The sequence below is a fragment of the Schistocerca cancellata genome, chromosome 6 (assembly GCF_023864275.1).
Source record: "Schistocerca cancellata isolate TAMUIC-IGC-003103 chromosome 6, iqSchCanc2.1, whole genome shotgun sequence".
NCBI classification, from domain to species: domain Eukaryota; kingdom Metazoa; phylum Arthropoda; class Insecta; order Orthoptera; family Acrididae; genus Schistocerca; species Schistocerca cancellata.
Window position 1 is genome coordinate 330,608,367 of NC_064631.1, and position 2,336 is coordinate 330,610,702.

Genomic DNA, 2,336 nt, shown 5'->3' on the forward strand with positions numbered 1-2,336 from the left:
ATGCCGCACATGCATTGGCTGTGCAGCAAGGCATCTCTGAAGAATGATGGCTTGTTTATACTACTTTAGCATGTCCCGATCGCGTGAAGATTGTCAGCGAGGGCAGGGCATTCAGTCCAGGGGCAATTCTAACAGAGTCGGAGTAATGACTGGATGTGTGACAGCACAATATGGTTTGTGATTGTATGGAAGCTGCGCCACAACTGCAAAGGTGTCATGAACCCATTTCTTTGTAACAGATGGCCTTTGTCAGTTGCTGTTCTAGTGAAAAAGACAAGTGTTCTAATATGGTGCACTTCACTGTTGTGCGCTCGCCATAAGTTGGATGGTGGAGAATGACGTTGTTGATTAAGTTTCTCTTGCCACTTAGGTGTGCAGTCAGTGTCACAAACTTTGCCTGATCATCAAGGACACTGTTATGCTGCATTAACAACTCTGCTGTAACAAACCAAACCTTGACATGGAGGGGGTTGAACTGTGGTAGCTTGATTTTGTGGAGATGAGTAGCTGTCTCATAGTATCCTCATTGTAGAGTTCTGGCATACAGTACTAAAGGCTGGTCATCCGAGCCTGTACAATGGTGTTGGCCCTGTAGAGGCATAGAAATAGCTTCAGGCAGGCAAACTATAGTGACGTCCTTCATCGGAAGGCAGGTCCTTCCGGACTCTAGGTATGCCTTGTGAAACAGCGTATTGTATTCAGTGTTGATATCTGTAGTGGGGTGTGTCAGCAATGGGCCCCATTTGTCAGAATACCGCTAGACATACAGCGACTACCATGGGAGGGGTGACTGGCTCTGTGTTCGGCAGAAGTTGTCTGGGACTGGTAACTGTCAGTCCAAGCTGTGCTTGCTGTGGGAAGCAATGTGGTTGACATTGCATTCTGGCTGGAGCAAATGGATCTTGAAAAGTTGCGGAAGATGCGAATGTTCCGAGATTCACAGCAGTGAGACAGTCATTACAAAATGGATTTCACAGGGGCAAGAAGATGCCAAAGCAGTTGCATTTTATGTGAACTCATCCTTTACATAGTCCGATAATGGAGGTATTGTTGACATGTAAATAGCACAATGTCTGTCACAGTAGGTATTTGCAAGTCACTAAATGTTACATATGGAAGAAGAAATTGTCCGTTGCATTTGCAACATTTTGCAAGTGGCTTCCTGCATTAATGCTGCCATCACACAACAACCAGTCCTGATCAGACAGCATTGTCAGGTATGATCAGAAAAGCAGAAAATGCACAGAAGTTGCATGGTAGCAAAAACTCGTTGGAGGCATAAACTTGAGGTTACCTATGTAGACACTGGGTATTGGTAATGAGGTACAGACACACAAACATTCTATAATACATGTGATTTATTCTAACACTTCATACACACATCTACACTCACTGAAGACAGAGACCACACTGAACTGTCAGCAATGCTGCTACACTGTGTCATCACTCCAGAAGGGTTAGTGTTGCTATAGGGCAGACTCCCTACTGCCATTTGTGTGTTCATTCATCAGATTTTACAAGAATGAATGCATAAAGCTGTACTTACTAACTAACCAAATGTAATTAAGGGAGATCCATCTGACTAGGGAGAAGTCACATGTGGAGTTCTCCAAGGCTCAATCTTATTTTCGCCGTTGTTCCTCAGATATGTAAATGAGCTTCTGTCTAATATACTACAAGCAGAATCAGTTATTTCTGCAGATGACACTAGTACTGTAGTCAATCCAGGCATACATAAATGGGGAGGAAATAATAAATAAGGTGGAAACTTCAAAATTTGTAGGTACTTGCAAACTTAAGCATGTGTAATTTAGATTCGTGTAGACTTTGTGGAAATAGTATTGTTACTGCGTTTTCGATGCAGTATGTTAGCGTTATAATTTGTATAGTCTTTTTGTGGAGTTCCCACTTTCCTTTTTAAGTTTATTATAAACCTTGCTAGTCACGGATGATGAATGATGCAGAACGTGTAAAAATTGGTAGCTAATATACAGGAGAGTTAATAATGATACTACGTTGTGTGCCTTAAAGCAAGAGAAATTTAAAAAGAATTAAAAAAACTTCTCCCCGGCCGGGAATCGAACCCGGGTCTCCCGCGTGACAGGCGGGGATACTAACCACTATACTACCGAGGACTTCGACATTAAAGGAGCGACATGTATGTATTGATAGTTGTACATAATTTTATAAGAATCATGTATGTAAAATCGAGTCATTACAAGCCCAACATATGTGAGTGTAACAACTGAAAATATAACGGCGCTCTCAAATATTCATTTGGTACAATGGTTACCGTAGTTTACAAGCACGGTGCTTGACAACAGAGACATCTTTCG

At 42.0% G+C, this 2,336-nt stretch overlaps 1 non-coding gene across 1 annotated transcript; it reads right to left on the reverse strand.

Annotated features, from left to right (window-relative positions):
• Positions 1–2,063: 2,063 nt before the first annotated feature.
• Trnad-guc (transfer RNA aspartic acid (anticodon GUC)) lies at positions 2,064–2,135 on the reverse strand. The gene has a single exon. It is a non-coding gene; the product is annotated as a tRNA-Asp (tRNA).
• Positions 2,136–2,336: the final 201 nt, after the last annotated feature.